An 18653-nucleotide genomic window follows, 5' to 3' on the forward strand; every position below is an offset into this window, starting at 1 on the left:
CTGTAGATGCCCCACCAGGTAGTAATATGGGTGTTTAAACGCAGGTCGATAGCTGATGCCTCAGAAAGTTTGTATTATTTATCTATATATGTAATCAACTCATGTTCTCCATATGCACTGTGGCAACAATAAATCTTGGATGAACTGGAAACCTCTAATACGGTGTACCAATTTTTTCCCGGCGGTTTATAAGCGGACCAGAGACAGACGCAGTGATGATACAGACTGCAAGTTAGGAAATCCGCTGATATAAAAGACTTTGACGAAGGGAAGATCATTATATCGCATGCCTGGGAACATTCATCTTGGAAACAGTCAATCTGGTGGGCAACTTATGTCGTACAAATGTGAATATTTATAGAAACTGGTTGAAAACGGCAAAATCACTTGATTGACACGATGCATATCATCCATATCTGTTCACAGAATTTATGTCTGGAGGCGTTCCTGGTTAATAAAGCTGGATAGGAGACAATTTGCGGTACATCTGACAGCAAAGTACATTACTGGGTCAAATCCGCGTCAGGCCATCCTGACCTACGTTTTCCGTGATTTCCCTTAATCGCTCAAGGCAAATTGCCAGGTGGTTCCTGATTTCCTTTCCCATCCTTGAGTCATTCTGAGCTCGGGCTAGATTTTCCGATCACTACCTTGTCGACATCACGTTAACCCATAATCATCCTCCCTTCCTCTTGTCAGGTGTAGGTACAAATGTTTCGGAGCACACTGTTTAATGCACATTGTAGAACATGGGACTTCCCATAGGACAACCCATACGTGTTCCAGTGTTAATGCAACGATATCATCAATTACGTGTACAGTAGGCACAGGACGGAGACTGAATTAATGGAAACGTGTTATCTAAGTGAATGAATAACGTTTCTTGGACTACCAGGTCGATGGACAGATTCAGATACTCCAACATGGAGGTGAACGACTTCTTAAAAAATCCACCGCATCACAGATGTATACCAATGGAGGTGGTATTATGCTATGGAGTACATTCATATGGGCTTCAGTGGGATCAGTGCTAGCAACAGAAATCAAAGTAATGGCTGTATACTACATGAGCATTATAGTGGGGTACCTGCATCCCTTTATGGTTGATGTCTTCCCCGACGACAAGGGCATCTTTCAGCAGCTTAAATATCCTTACCACAAGGTCAGAATGGTGCTACAGTGGTTTGAGGTGCATGATACTGAATCCACATTGATGTCCTGGCCACCAAATTTGCCAGATCTGGGCCCAATATTATTCAATATTGAAATTGTGGAATTTCTTTTGTGTGTGCTACTGTTTTTTTTCTGACACTGTAAAAATTAATCTGGAAAATTAAGGTTTTTTTTTAAATGTGTAAAACTGCTCCAAGGCAGAACATGGTCATGTACCTAGGGAAAAAAAAGCTATTCAAATTTAGAAGTGTTTTAATCACGAAAACTTTGCCTATAATGTGTTTAGTAGTCTGTGTGCTACATTGTTTCTCTAATACACACCAATAAACAGTAAGTGAACTCAAACTAAGAAATATTCTCAAAAACTAGTGAGAAGACAAAAATATTTTGAAGTATAAGTTATTGGAGCTATAAAAAATTTCCATCTTCAAGACAGTGAATATTTTAAGACATTCAAGAAACTCAGTTCATTCCTAATAACACGTGTTTCATATCAGAAGACCTTCCGTTTCAAGGTAAAAGCTTGTGAATAATTGACCAAGTACGGTTTAAATGTCCACGTTTTAAGTTTCTTGTTTTAAAAATGAACAGAATTTTAGTCACCATAAAACTCTGTACTTAGAGGAGTAACAGTATCTTACAAATAGCATCACTATACAGAACCTAAATATATAATACTTACAGACACTGCACATAACACAACCTCATGTCGAACAAAAAACTAGAAAATGACCAAAACTTATTATGACAGTCTTTGGTGTGCATTCTTTCGTATTATTCTCTGATCGGTCCCTAGATAGAAACACTGACCAATAAATATTACATTTTTCTATGTACACTAACCTCCAGCTACAACAGTTTCCTGTACTTGGTGTTCTTGAGATGAAAATAGGGATTCTGTCCTAGAGCATCTACGTACGACATCATGTATATTTTGCGTATGTAAACGCAGAATAAAGTGGCATCAGCCAGGTAATGAGATTATAAAAATTATCACTCAGTCCGATATTCTTAGGATCACCAATGATCTTAGCTCTACAATAATTCCTGTTCAGTTTAGGTGTTAGTTTCCAGCATACATTCAAACAGTAGCCTCAGCAAAGGCACAACACTTATGAACAATCCTACCAACATTATCTGAAAGCTTGCTAGATACATCTGATCACGAACCGACAGAAAAAAATATTGCTACTATTAAAATATTTTAATGAAGTGTTAAACTCACCATTTCTCAAGAAAGTTAATCTACAAATTTTTACCAACTATAACTTTTGTCATATTTTACACAGTGAAGATGTGAAAGCCTGTATGAAATCAAACTACCCAAAATCAAGATATCATTATTACATAGCTAATAAGACACTATAATTCATACACTGTAAATACTATCACAAGTGAGACAAATACCAGGAAAAAGCAGAAGGCTACACTTTTCATTTTATGACCATGAATATAATAGCAAGAATACAGTAGTGAAATTCACTATAAATGTAATAGTAAAATGTCATTGAATTTATTATGAAAGTTGAAGATACATATAAGACATAAACAATCACAGAATTACATAGTTTGTTTCACTACACGAGCAACAAAAAAGGTACTTACATCTACTCAATGGAAACTGGTATGCAGAACTAACTTTCCTGTTGCGTTATTGCACAATGTCAGTTATTCCAAATCACTTCAAAATTCTTTTCGGCACTGATTTGTATTTCTTGATGTGAAACTGTTACCCACTCTTTTTGTACCGATCATTTCAACCAACATGCAGCCTCAAATTGCCTGTTGTTGTGATAAACACGCCCTGCAAGCATTCCCAATAGGTATTCCTTGGGGTTCACATCTGGGCTAAGAGCAGGCCTGGGAATACAATGATATATTTAAAATCAGACCATTTTTTGGTTATAGCACAGATGCATTATCTTGTTGAAACATTAGACTTTCGTCCCCTAGATCCTCATACATTCGATCTCTATCATTTCCACTTACATTTTAGAGTTCATTCAAGTAGATACATTTTGCCAGTTCTGGCGTACTAACGCAATTTTAAACTAAAAACTCTCAGTATATTTAATTAAATAAACAGATTTTATAATGTTAACTACATACCTATTCCTTACAATAATACAACTAATTACAATAAGAAACTGATTTCTAACTTTATTATTTCATTTACAACGTGATTGTAACACAATAACATGTATTAGTTAACAGAAGAGAGTTATATTTAAAAATTTTAAACTTTGAATGTAAGTAAATTAATTAAAATGTACTAGTTAACAAAGGCAAGTAATTTTAAAAAAAATTTACACTGTGAAAATCAGTAAATTAATTAAAATGTATCAGTTAACAAAGTTCATAATTTTAAAAATCACTTTGTGAACAAAAGTAAATTAATTAAAATGTATTAGTTAACAAAGTATGTTATTTAAAAAATCAGATTGTGAATGTAAGTAAATAAATAAAATGTATTAGTTAACGGAGAACATTATGTTAAAATATCACTATGTGTAACCCAGTAAATAAATAAATTATATTAGTTAACAAAGATAAATTATAAAAATTCATAATGTGGTTGCAAGATAATAAAATGTATTTGGTAAAACAAAAGTACATTACTGTAAATGTTTTAGATTGTAAACGTCAGTAAATAATTAAAGTGAATTAGTCAACAAAACTATATTATATAAACATTATCAGTTTTTACTTTTTCTATCGTTCTTAAAATGTTTCAGAAATGTATAGAAGTATGAAGTTAACACATTTATAAATTTTTTATTGTTTTTCATTCAATAATATAGATGCAAATGTTAATAATTAAAAATTTTCAGTAAGTAAATTATTTTGTACATCTTATGTAAGACTCTTTTCACCATACATAGTTACAAAAGCCAGTGTATCATTTGGTATTTTATCATTAAAAGTTGAACAAAGTTTCATATTTTTTTCTGTAGTTATAACATTCTTTGTACATGTCATATTTTTTTGTACATGTTATTTTAAGAATGTTAAATTATGTAAATCATAGTGAAGAAATGTATTTGGTTTAATACCTGTTGGTTTGTTTAAATATGTTGGTAATATACCTGTTGAATTCAATGGTACAAAATAATATTTGAAGGTACGGATGGATTAATGAGACTTTTCACTAAAAAACACTTTACTTTTGAAGATTGAAATGAAAATTTTGATTTTGTACATTTATTAAATTATGCAGATACATTAAATAATACAGGAACATGTATTCAGATAATATTTAATAAAACCAATTATTAATGATAATTTTCCAAAGTTAAGAAGATCAGCTATAGATGATTCAGATATTAGTTTACCTGAACAAAGCTAAGTGAAGGCTTAGATAAAAGATATACAGTTAAATCAATTGAATATGTTTGATTGAAAGATGTTAGGGAATTCATTGATAGATTAGCAGTAACTCATGGTAAAGAAATTGCAGTAAATAATAATTATCATAATGAAAACGTTAACATTCCACAAATTTTAACAAATAAATGTAGAAATTTTATAATTGATATTACAAAAGAAGTTCCATATTTAATTAGGCTTTTGAATAATCTTCCACATACATTTTGGAAAAATGATTAATACAGAAAAGGAATAGTAAATCCTTTAATTAACAAATTGTCAGTTGAAATGTATATTCCAGGTTTTAAATTTTGTGGTCTAAGCACAAAGTTAGAGGAAACACTAGCTAATGGTGACAAAGGTATAATTCCATTAGATGAAGCTTGTAAAAAACACGATATTGCTTGCAGAGATAATAGAGATTTAGAAAAAAGATGTATAGGTGATAGAATACTTCAGTTAGAGCAAAAGAAAGAATGGAAGCAAATGATGCTTCATTTGGTGAAAAAGTTGTAGCAACAGTTGTTAGAGGAATAATGTATGGAAAAAGGAAATTGTGTATGGGAGGTATTGTTGATAGAAATGGTTGGGGTTAAAATAATCTTTATAGATTTTTAAAATATTTATACATTTTTAACTAAAAAAACCCTTACAAAATTTTTAAATATATAAAAAATTTGTATACACTTTCTAAAGTAAATAAATTTTTAACAATATAAAGAAAATATTTATACATTTTTAATCTATATATAAAATCTTTTTTATTTTTTAACTATATAAAAATTCTTTATAAATTTTTAAACTACATAAAAACGTTTATAAAATTGAATCTCACTAAAGAATCTTTATAAATTTCAATCTATATAAAAATGTTTACAAATTTTAACTATATAAAAAATATTTATAAAATTTGTAACTGTATAAATGAATACTTGAATTGCGTTATACTTTGCTACCAAGTAGAAAATTAAACCAAAATATATTAAATTTAAGTTAAATATAGAATAAATAAATGCAAGTGATCCATTTTTAACTGAACCACAAAATGTAAGATAAAGAAACTGATGGAAATCTACTTTTCCGATTACCTAATCCTGTTGTAAAAGACTTATTGAATATTTAACAGAAAAGAAAGGTGGTACATTATAAACACAACATGAAGGTGGATTTTTCCATTACTATCAGCTGCATTACCGAATTTAGCAACAAATGGTTCATTAGCTGGAGGATCTGCAGGAATAGAAAATGCAGTATTAAACAAAAAGAAAAGTGATGAACAATTAAAAGAACATTAAAGACATAACTTAGAAATGGAGAAAAAGTTGGTAATGGAATAATTGGAATTGACAGTGAAATGTTGTTACAGAACCAGAATACACAAACATTTTTACACAATTTAAGAACAATGTTAATAAAGATGATTATAACAAGTTTCCTTCAGATTTAATGCAAGGAAATGGTGTTATCCATAGTATCATGGAAGAACAAAATAATAGAATAAACGAAATGCCAAGAAGTATTCTTAGTACTTCCCTATAATTAATTAAAAAGCTAATAAATTTACAACATTAGATTTACTAATTAATAAAGGCTTACATATGAAAGAAGGTGAAGATATAGAAGATATACAATAAAAGGTTGTTAGAGTAACTTTCATTTTATTGAAACTGTTATCTTATATAATTTTTTTATTTATATAACTTTTTAATCAATTTTAAGATTATTATATTTTTTATCTGCATAAATTTTTTATTAACAAGTTTATTATCTTACATAAACTTTATATATATAAATATGGAAAATCACAATTCACATTTAGTTCTTAACAACGATCCTATTTATTGTTTGAAATGCAAAAATTTTACACAAGAGATAATTCACATAGAACACCAACAAAAAATTTAAGACTTAGAAATCAAGGTATTTGTACAAAAAGAGCAAATTTGCAAAAAAATTCTGTAGTTGGTGAAGGTTAAATAATATTCGTGGAATATACAATTAATGAATTGCAGAAACAAATCAGAAAGAATTTTTAAAGAATAAATGATGTTTCTTTTGGTAGAGATGATTAATGGCAAGCTGATCCAGTTGAAAACGATTCAGTTAATTTGAATGTAATTTCAAAAATAAAAGATCTTATAAATATTTCATTATAATTGATATTTATTCAAAATATCTATTTGCTGTTCCTATTAAAAACAAAGAATCTACAATTTAACCCATGCTTTTCAAAAAATTTTAATAGTTAGTAGGGCTAATAATTTACAAGCAGAAAATCGTTTAAGAATTCCATAACAAAGATTTTAAAAGTAAGTGAAGAAATATAACGTTAATCATTATTCATATTTTCCAGAATTAAAACCATCTGTTGTTCAACAATGTAACAGAATACATAAAGAAATATTGGGGAAAAGATTAACTTTAGAAGGAAATTATAAATTGTTAAATTTATTTAAAAATCTAATAGAAGTTAATGAAAAAAGTATAAAAATAAATAACATTAAATCTAACGAAAAAGATAAATTTATATAAGGTGTAAAGCTAGAATTAGTAAATTTAAAATATTTTTTTGAAAAAGGATATACAAGGAGTTGGTTAACAGAAATATTTGATGTTGAACATGTTAATCGTTCTAACCAAATAACATAAATTAAAAGATATAAAATGAAATTTATATGAAAAAGAGCTACAGAGAGCAAAATTACCACATGTGTACTTAGTTCAAAAAGTTTTAACAAAGTAAGCTTATAAAGTGTATGTTAAATGGTTAGGTTTTGGAAATTCGAAGAACAGATGGGTAAATAAAGATAAAGTAATTTAATGGAAAAATAGTTTGCAATGTACTTTACCAATCAGTTAGTTTTTAAACAAATAATTTTTAAAGAATTAGTATACCCTTTTCTTTACTATTTAGTCTTACAATCAATTAGTTTTTAGATAATTAGTTTTTAAAAGAATATATTTATTACTTAGATTAACAATCAATCAGTTTTTAAACAATTAGTTTTTTAAAAGAATTAGTTTGCTATATGGATTGACGTGCAAATAGATTCTAAATATGTATGAAATATTTTTACTAAATTTTGAAGTTGAACTTCTTTTGATTTAATTATTTCATCTTTTACTTTAATTCTTTCATCTTTTACTTTAATGCTTTCATCTTTCATTTTATTTCTACCATCGTTTATTTATTTATTTCATTGTTTATTTAATTCCATGTTTGTAGTTTTCTTATACAATAATCTTTGTGATTTATTAGAGCTTTTTTAAATGGTTCCACTTCAATAGAAAAATTTTATATAAATAAACTGTATTTATTAGTATCGAAATAATTTTTTTAATTTTATGTATTGATAAATTTATTACATTTTATAACTTATAATGACCATATGTAATGTATCTGTTTTATTTCCCAATACGTATCTTTAATTATCGTAAATAATCCTTAAAATAATATTTAGCAACACTTTTTTTACATACACCAGGATTTCGATTTTTATTGTAATTTTAATGTAATTTGTTGTAATTTCATTTATACATGGTCTAAATATAGTTCTATAACCAACTTTTGTACATATCTGTATAGTAAAATTATCGATTGACTTCTATGTATTACAATATTTACAAAATTTTGATTGCGCAGAAGACACTTATTGAAATTGCTCCATTTAGAAGCAAAACAAATTATTAGATATGCGAAAAAGTAAATTTGTATAATTTTTATAATTTAAATATATTATTTATCAGCAGCATGATTTGCTGTTTCACCATATTATGCTGGTTTACCATAATATGCTGCTTCATATAAAACATCAAACATATCAGAAATTGTGTTATTTTCACTGTTTCTGTTAATTTATTTTTAATAATAGTTACACAGGTGGACAATTTTCTTTTTTTTAACTGTTGAAAGGTGGCTACACTGAGCCACTGCGCCAGAGATTGCGCCAAAGAGTATTATTAAGCCGCTTCCACAGTGCTTGGAGAGAACTCGTAGAAGTCAGTGCTTGGGGAGAGCTCGTAGTAGTCAGTGCCTGTCGAGGACTCGGGGTAGTCTGTGCTGAGATGTTGTAGCAGAGAGTGTTTGTTGAGATGTGCTATTAGGCAGTGCTTGCTGAGATGTGATATTGGAGAGTTCTGGTTGAGATGTGATAGTTGAGAGTCAGTGTGAGATATAATGTAAGGATTAGAGTGATTTTCATCAATATAAATGACGTAACAAACTCCGTTTCTTTTTATTTCAGTATCCTAAATAATGCATCATTACAGGTTCAGTCAACAAAGCATCTGGCGTGTGTTCTTGTATTAGAGTGTAATTCTGCTTTCATTACGCAATTATAGTATTTGTAATTTTCTTTTATCACATCAGTATAATTGGTATTTAAAAATTCTTGTCTTGTTGAAGAAGAACCGTGCCAGATGTACGTTGAGTCATACTTCCACATACAGAACAGTTATACTTGTGCTTTGGTTTAGTAGGTTTTATAGTTGCTGGGGACTTAATTAATTAACTGCGTTTACGAAAAATTTCATTTCATTCTTTGTTGTTGTTCTTTGCAGTCAGATAGCGTAATAATACTAGTCCGGGCCAACCGATTACGAGACACAGCGTAAACGGACTTACAGCTACGAAAAATAAAAAGTATTTTCGATCTTATTTAATTAAGCCCCCATGCACGTTTGTTTTCTTTTTTTTTTCCCCAGCAACTATAAAACCTACTAAACCAAAGCACAAGTATAACTGTTCTGTATGTGGAAGTATGACTCAACGTACATCTGGCACGGTTCTTCTTCAACAAGACAAGAATTTTTAAATACCAATTATACTGACGTGATAAAAGAAAATTACAAATACTATAATTGCGTAATGAAAGCAGAATTACACTCTAATACAAGAACACACGCCAGATGCTTTGTTGACTGAACCTGTAATGACGCATTATTTAGGATACTGAAATAAAAAGAAACGGAGTTTGTTACCTCATTTATATTGATGAAAATCACTCTAATCCTTACATTATATCTCACACCGACTCTCTACTATCACATCTCAACCAGAACTCTCCAATATCACATCTCAGCAAGCACTGCCTAATAGCACATCCCAACAAACACTCTCTGCTACAACATCTCAGCACAGACTACCCCGAGTCCTCGACAGGCACTGACTACTACGAGCTCTCCCCAAGCACTGACTTCTACGAGTTCTCTCCAAGCACTGTGGAGGCGGCTTAATAATACTCTTTGGCGCAATCTCTGGCGCAGTGGCTCAGTGTAGCCACCTTTCATATGCCCCTCCTCCACAGGCCAGAATTTGATGGTATTTTTGCCAGCATTGGTGGTGAAAATACCACCAAATTCGTCCACAAAAATACAGACAGAAATAAAAGATAATATTAATACCTAAATATCCCATAATTAGTTAAAATTTTGGCTTTGCACTGACCTTTCAATAACCTAATATATAAAATACAGTAGGCCATACAAATTCTTTTCATACATGTGGCTTTACATAATAGTTTGCACAGTACACAAAAAATCAGTTTATACAAATGTTCGCATAAAATACTTTTAATTGTTCAAATAAAAACAAATAGTTGATAATTCCAGCCCAGCAATGGTCAACAGGTGCAAACACCAAGTGACATCATTCCAGCAGAAACAGTCCATCAGTTGCACCCAGCAATGTTGAGAGCAGGTGCAGACACCAACAAGTGACTTCATTCCAGTAGAAGCAGTTCCATTAGTGGCACCCAGCAATGCTGAGTAGGTGCAGACAGCAACAAGTGACTTCATTTCAGTAGAAGCAGTTCCATTACTGGCACCCAGCAATGTTGAGTAGGTGCAGACAGCAAGCAGTGACATTATTTCAGTAGAAGCAGTCCTAACAATGGCACCCAGCTATGTTGAGTAGGTGCAGACACCGGCAAGTGACATCATTTCCATAGAAGTAGCTTCATCTGTGCACCCAGTAATGTTGAGCAGGTGCAGACAGCAACAAGTGACTTCATTTCCATACAAGTAGTCCATCAGTTGCACCTAGCAATGATGAGCAGGTCCAGAGAGCAGTTCATGATATTCACTATCACCGATCACACTGTTCATCAGAGTATATAAGCACAAATTAAACATGTCCTAGTGGCACCAATCATGTAGAAAAAGTACAAGTAACAGTCCATAATATTCACTATCACTGATCACACAGTTCATCAGCAGAAATTAATCATTCCTAAGTGTCACACATTATGTTGAAAAAGTGCAGGTAACAGTTCATAATATTTACCATCACTAATCAGACAGTTCAGGCATGAACAATAGTTTGAATGCACATACAAATGCTTTTACACTAAACATACGAATCATAACAAACACACAAATGATGTCAGATAATTTTCATATTAACTATTACAAATACTCAAATATCAGTAAACCTATAATATTTATGGGTGTCAGTGCAAGCCACTACAAACAAATAAAATAATATTTAGGACATAGGTGGGTAGGATTAGGAAAGGAAAACACACAAAACACACTCACTCATCTTTCATCCACATTAAATACTACTGTGTAATTGAATAGTTTAAACTGTGTAAATGCAATTCTGTCAAAATCTGATGTTCATCATGTGTATCAAGTAGTAGTGGCAGCAATGTATAACAGTCAATAATAGTTAAATCAACGTCATAGTCATCATGTCAAGACCAATGTTTGCCAAGCCAGATCAAATGTACTGTTGTTGAACAACTGTCAGTGAGCCAAGATATGCAAATACTTCCTCTCTTAAAAAAAAGTATATACTCCTTAGTGATTTAACAAAGTGTGTATAGACTATCTTCCTTCTACTTTAGTGTTCTAGTCTGCTATCTTCATCCTCCTTGCTCCATAAGACCAACAAAAAAAAATATGCACCTCACTCACTTCACCTCTTATCCACCAAAACTCCAATAATCATCAGCATCACATAATCTCAATACTTCAATAATACCTCTTACGTCGATACATATAAATCTTATCATCAATATCATTTACCTTACCTCTTGTCCACAAAAACTAAAATAATCATCAACTTCACATAATCTCAATAATATCTCAATAATACCTCTTCAATACATCGATACATATAAACCTTATTACCAGTATCATTTCACTTCCATAACAACTCTTTCCTCTAGTCAGTCTCCTCGAACAAGTACAGATAAAATCCTAGTGCAAACTTCAGTTCATCACCCCATACAATCTGAAGACACATTGTCAACACACTACCTCTGTGTAATCCGTCTGACCCAAATCTTCTACTCATTATGAATTATAAACAAAAGAAATGCATACATGACCTCTAACAGACTTAGTTCGAATAACTCTCAGTAATTAAGTACGATTACGGAGTGTGAATGATCATAATATTTCACAGTGTGTACACCACTTCAAGAATTATGGCAGAAGCAAACATGTGGAGTATTATTTGTGTCAAGTGTCACTTCCTATTTCAATTGCTCACGAAAAATGCAGTGTAATGACTGTCAATGGTCTAAACCTAGTTTCGGTATGTCATGTCGTTAGCTTCCTTCCTATTAGCATAAATTTATACAGCTTCCATAAAACCTCCAGCTCATGTGACTTCTATGAAGTTTCTTGTACTAATGTCGTTCATGTCGAATTATAGCAGTTCATTTTCTTATCTTAAAAATATAAGGCACTGAGCGTAAGCAAAACAAGCAATAGCGAGTAAATATACCAGTAGAGAACAGAATGTCAACAAGTGGATGCAGCACAATTCTTACAACGAGGCTCTGCCAAGCGAACAATCTGTAACCTATACCATAGTGTAACCTAAACTCTATGTTCGTACACTGTACATCAGCATTGCTATATACCAAATTAAAGAGTAGTTATGACAACAACAGAAATGTATAAATATGCAATCCATACACATAGCAGCAAACAGGTCATTAGCATCATATCAGCATAAGCAAATAAGTGTTCATATGTAATCTTAATAAGTAAACATGAAGACGCAAGCAGATAAATCACAAAGTATAACTTACATACATAAACACAATCAGCACAATTAATCAGGTTAATTTAAATAAATAAGCACAGCAGGCACATAATTAGAAAAATATGACATCTGTGAAAAAGCAGTGCAGCCAAGCGATGCATAACATACACAAGTTACAACCCAGTTCATTAATAATCATTGTCAAAATCAGTTAACGTACACAAGCACGTCGCTTCACAAGTAAATTCATAGAACATGAAATTAGCACAAAGTATGAATCACGTAATCACGAGCAGCAAATTACGTCTAAAGTACGTACCTAAGTGGAAATATGTTACCTGAAAAATGAACTCAATTAACAGTTACCCTTTATAGTTTATTAGTTTCTTCTTCGAAATTACATTCTTCCTGAAAATTTCTTGGTAGCAAGTCCTCTTAACGTCGGAGACACACAGCATTTACCTGAAGCTCTTAAATATTTTGTAGAACCGTATCCTGAAAAATACTGAATGTTAATAACATAATTCATCAAGTCATTATAGCTTTATACTGAATTTAATCGGAGAAATTAAACTGTGAATTTGTTTACGGCTGTCAGTGTATTCGCACTGAGCGCTCGATCAGCTGTAGGCGCGTGACGTAGGAAGCAATTGTTCGTGGTCAACGACTGCTTTGTGCGGCGCGCAGACTTGACTGTTGCTTTGAGTATATGCCGCCGCCAAAACACAGCGCGGTATCCTTGTATTCTCCGCATGTTTACATGTAGCTGTTAGTTTCTCACAAGTATGTCATTCCACAAACATTTTTTAAAAGTATATCATTCCAGAAAAATTTTTACGTTAGATATATGATGTATTCGTTTAGAGCGTCGAGATTTAAGAGTTTCTACTTCGACAGTGTTATCATGAATAATTTTACGAATTCTATATGGACCGTTATAAAGCAGAAAAAATTTGCGACACAAGCCTTTTCCTTTGTGCGACAAACGATGAGACTTAATTAACACTTTTTGACCAACTGACAAGATTTTTGAACATCCAGGAAGCTTAGCTGATCTCTCTCTTCTAGCAGCCGCAGATGCAATATTTCGTAGAGCCAGGTTGACATCTTCAGAATGCCACAGTTTCCGTGAAGGCGGAAAAAGAACGATTTCAGAAATGCGATTTGTCGGTGCTTTGTTTTTTAATATCAGTAAAGGCGGTAAAGAAGTTGAATCATTAGGAAGTTCATTCAGAATGTTTTGAAAAATATGAAGATACTGATCCCAAGTTCTGTGATTCTGATGACAATAAAGACGACACAATTTATTGATTTCCTTCATCCATCTCTCTGAAGTGTTAGATTGAGGGTGAAAAAGTGAAATGAAAATTGGTTTAATTTTACGACACTGTAGAGTACTCATTTATATTGATGAAAATCACTCTAATCCTCACATTATATCTCACACCGACTCTCTGCTATCACATCTCAACCAGAACTCTCCAATATCACATCTCGGCAAGCACTGCCTAATAGCACATCTCAACAAACACTCTCTGCTACAACATCTCAGCACAGACTACCCCGAGTCCTCGACAGGCACTGACTACTACGAGCTCTCCCCAAGCACTGACTTCTACGAGTTCTCTCCAAGCACTGTGGAAGCGGCTTAATAATACTCTTTGGCACAATCTCTGGCGCAGTGGCTCAGTGTAGCCACCTTTCACTGTTCATCAATACAGTTTTATGAAAAATATGATGGCAATTTTTTTTGCAAATTGATTATTACTTTTATTACTGATGGAAATAGGACAATTAATTTTTTCTCAGATTGCTCAATTACTTCATTAGTTTCTTTTAGTTTAGTTTGCATTTCCTTTAAATTCGCCATTTAGAATAAATATTTTTTATTCCCTTTATAAAAAATAAATAAGAATATTTTTCAATGATTCTCTTAGCTATAAGTTAAAATTTACAGTTTTTTAGAAATATGTAGAGTACAAACTATGAATTTATTTTTGTAAAACTAATAAAAAATTTTTGTATATAAATGGAAACTTGTTTAAGAAAGAAGCTTAATAACGTAAGTAGTTCTACAGAAATAAAAAAAATAAATGAGGTAGAGATAAATGTTCTATATATTTCAAACTGTGAAAATTTAAATACTAGATGTGGAGAACAACTTTGTCTAGAACTCAGTAATGATTTTAAAGTTATTTACTACATAGATTTTCTAAATTACCTGAAGATTTTAATTTTGAAGTAATTAGAAAAGGACAAGTGAAATTGAAATATAAAGGAATGAAGAAACTTAAAAATAGAATAAATGAGTTTCATGATATAGAGTTAACAATGTAAAATTGATAAAATAATGTACTTTTGTTTTAAATAATACATTTTACTATCTTACAATCACATTGTAAATTTTTTATAATTTACTTTTCTTGACTAATATACTTTTATTTATTTACTTACATTCACAAAGCGATTTTTTAAAATAATTTACTTTTGTTAACTAATAAATTTTAATTATTTACTTACGTTCACAATGTAAATTTTTAAATAATGTACTTTGTTAACTAAAACTTTTTAATTATTTACTTACATTCACAATGAAAGTTTTTTAAAAATAACTTTCTTTTGTTAACTAATACATGTTATTATTTTACAGTCATGTTGTAAATGAAATAATAAAGTTATAAATCAGCTTGTTATAGTAATTAGTTGATTATTGTAAAAATATGTATTTAGTTAATGTTATAATATCTGTTTATTGAATGAAATATGCAGCATTTTTAAAAATAGTTGTTTTATTTATAAAATGCAGTATTTAGTTTAAAATGGCGTTAGTGCACCATATTGCAAAATGTATCTACTCAATCCAGTGTTCAGCCAAGCTATGCGTGATTTACCTTTAGCACAGAAGGCTGCCCAAATCATAAAACTTCCACCATCATAAATTTTGCTTATTCATCCCTGTTACTCAAGTCTCAGATCATGTCAATAATATTAAAACCCATTCTGGCCATCTAATTAAAACTTATCCTCATCATTATAGAGCACTTAATCCCACTGTGAAAACGATAGTTTATGTTATTCAGCAAACATAAGTCCAGGCTGTTTATGTTTGGGCATTACAACAAGACTGTGCAGTCGTTTCTTGAAGTTAAAATGTGTGCCATTTGACTAAATTTGTTGTACACTTCTCGCAGTTACTGGCAACTGTTGATCAGTAATAAGTTGGGAAGAATAACGATATACGGCTCTTGCTTTGTGCAAAAGTAACCATTTCGAAGCCTCAGATAATTTTGAGCTTTTCCCATGTTTTCCATTCTGTCCAAACTGTGCATCAATTCTAATGGAATTATTAATCCCTGTATCTGAATTGTTCAACTTCTTGGCGATTGCACTATTAAACAGTCCCATCTCCTTGCTCTCATGGATTTTTGCTTTTTCATCACGTGATTACTGGTTTCACCACAGCATTGTCACAATGTTCTCAACACGCAATGTCACTAATGGTGAATGTTTCGTATCTGCAGTAAAGGCATATATGCACACACTAACACCACGCAGAACAGAATGCCTTTGTACAGAGCCACAACCTCAATCATCTGGTGACTTGTTATATACTGTACCACTGACATCATTTGCAATAGCATTTGACTGGTATACTGGATCACACACTACTACATATACACTGCGCACAACTATTCCAACAGACAATGTTATTTTTCCTACAAGTATACAAGCATTTACACTCATTCCCACTACTGTATAAACATCAACACTTGTGTATTTTGGCTTTAATGATGGATACATGCACATCGATTTTTATCCCCCACGCAGTCTGCGGCAGACACATTTTTCTGAGTCTGGGCTAATAGGAAGGTGATGGGAAGAAGACAAGTTGTTAAGTAGAGTGCAGGAAGGGCAACAACGACTTGAGTCTGTGCCTGGTAGGCATGAGGACCGTGGGTTGGCTTTGTGATGGTGTTCTGAGTGGTCGTTATCCGCTCCGGGTGCACTAGGCAGTGGTGTTGGAGTCGTTGCCGACTGGAGTGTGCACTGGTTAGCGGGAGAATGCTAGCAGCCGGCAGTGTTTGGACTACTAGTTAGAAGACAGTCCCTTAAATGGGTAATAACCAAGACAAAGATGTGCCACATGATAAATGAACTTGAGCTACAGCAATTCTGTGCAAGTGAAACTGAACTTTCTGGAAGCTTTAACTCGGGCAGGATAAGTCACAGTGACATGTCCTGAAGATGAGAAGGCTCTTCCTCATCACACGTGAAATTACACCTAATGAAGTTCCTGAACTTCGTTCAGCGGAATACTGTATAGGCAATACGTGCATAAACCGAATCTGCGGGGGCTGCTGACGAGAGATGTTCCTACTGTAGGAATTCCTACAATTGGAGGCTTCCACAATTATCATCTGTCCAATCCGACGCCACATCTACATGGAACTCCTGCCAAAGGGTATGATAAAGATGGTGATGATCATGATAACACTGACGCCACATTACCAGGAGCAGTAGACACCCACACAGGTTCGACATCATCTGCAGAGTTTCCCCTATTTAGCTGTGTGGTCACCGTGATAATATTGATGAGTACAAGAATCCCATAACAGTGAAGTGCAGTTAAAATCAGGTCCTTGTGTCAAATACAAAAATTATTTCTAGTACTTCGAGCCCTACTAAAAATGGTTTCCAACTGCACATGGACAAAATTTCTAATAATGTGAAGTTAAAGTCCGTTTAAGTCTTCTGGAGGATCCCACTGTTCGGCAGGTTGCTCATAGACATATTATTAGGGTTTGGGATCCTAAAGGAAAATCTATTACATAACCTACACCCACGGCATTAGACAGCAGTCTTCTGAGAGTAAATAATTTGCCGACATAGTCTAAAGCACTATGTGATCTCCTTCAGCAGGGGTTCACAAGAGGGAAAGAACCATTCGACTCTGAGCATTTGTATGTGGATTTTGTAATGGTATATGGACGAGTTTTCTTTGACCCAGTCTTCCCATCTCCGAAGTGCTTTGCTTAGATTCGAAACACCTAAAAGGGTAAGGATACTACAGATAAATGTTGCTCGAAGTAAACTGGTAATAATAGAAATACGAAAACTGACTGACGAGCTGAGTGTTGATCTGGTGTCACCGCCAGACACCACACTTGCTAGGTGATAGTTTTAAATCGGCCGCGGTCCATTAGTACATGTCAGACCCGCGTGTCGCCACTGTGTGATCACAGACCGAGCGCCACCACAAGGCAGGTCTCGAGATACGGACGAGCACTCGCCCCAGTTGTACGGACGACGTAGCTAGCGACTACACTGACGAAGCCTCGCTCCTTTGCCGAGCAGATAGTTTGAATAGCCTTCAGCTAAGTCAATGGCTACGACCTAGCAAGGCGCCATTAGTAACATTGCATGTATCTAAAGAGTCTCACTTGTATCGCCACAATCTCCAGATGTACCAAAAGGATGGATTAAAGTTAAGTATTACAGAAGCTAGGTACTTTTCTTTATAGCATTCATTACGTATCCTGTTTCAGATCTGCTTTAGCTTAGCGCGTGCCTTTCGGCTTCCTCTCTTTGTGTCTAGGCTGTCTGGTCTAGACACAACAATTTTTGGCGACGAGTCAACAAAGGGTCTTGTTCTTTCTAATTGCTTACATTTACTTGTGTCATGGCTTCGCCAGATGTACTGTCCGAATTTTATCGCTTGCAGAATCAGCAGACACAGGCATTATTGGATGCCCTTGGACAGCTCGTCCAGGGTCAACGTGCACTGCAAAACGATGCGGCCGCCGCCGCTTCATCGCTACCGCAGCCACAACATGCAGTTGCACCGCCTTTCCGTAATTTTCAAGCAGACGTGGAATCCTGGACGGAGTGGCCACGCCAGTTTGGATTTCATCTCGCCGCCTACAGAATTCAAGGTAACGAGCGGCAGCCTCATTTTTTGGCGTGTGTAGGGGTGAAAACGTACCGTGTGATAGTGAAATTATTTCCCCGACGCGACGTAGCAACTCTGTCCTACGACGAAATTTTGTCTGCTTTAGATGCCTATTTCAAGGAAACAGTTAATTTAGTTGCAAAAAGGTATACATTCTTTCGTACA

The sequence above is a fragment of the Schistocerca americana genome, chromosome X (assembly GCF_021461395.2).
Source record: "Schistocerca americana isolate TAMUIC-IGC-003095 chromosome X, iqSchAmer2.1, whole genome shotgun sequence".
Classification (NCBI taxonomy): Eukaryota; Metazoa; Arthropoda; class Insecta; order Orthoptera; family Acrididae; genus Schistocerca; species Schistocerca americana.